Source organism: Camelus dromedarius, chromosome 11 (assembly GCF_036321535.1).
Source record: "Camelus dromedarius isolate mCamDro1 chromosome 11, mCamDro1.pat, whole genome shotgun sequence".
NCBI lineage: Eukaryota > Metazoa > Chordata > Mammalia > Artiodactyla > Camelidae > Camelus > Camelus dromedarius.
The window spans coordinates 8,000,812-8,001,070 of NC_087446.1; positions in this window are offsets into that span (position 1 = coordinate 8,000,812).

The window sequence follows — 259 nt, forward strand, 5'->3', positions numbered from 1 at the left end:
TGGGAATGGTCTGGAAGGAATGAGGTCAAGCTCCTAATCTTGGCTGCCTCTGGCGGTTGGGGATGGGACCAGGATAGGGAGTGGTGCACTACACGTAACGTTGTGGGGCACTGGCTTCAACTGTAATGATTTTACTTTTCAGCAAACTATAATGAACAAATAAAGTATGTTCCAGGTCAGGGGAGACAGAGGGGATGGGCAATGCCAAGCCACACTCACGAAGAACAAAAAAACACCGTGACACTCTGCAATCCGCTGG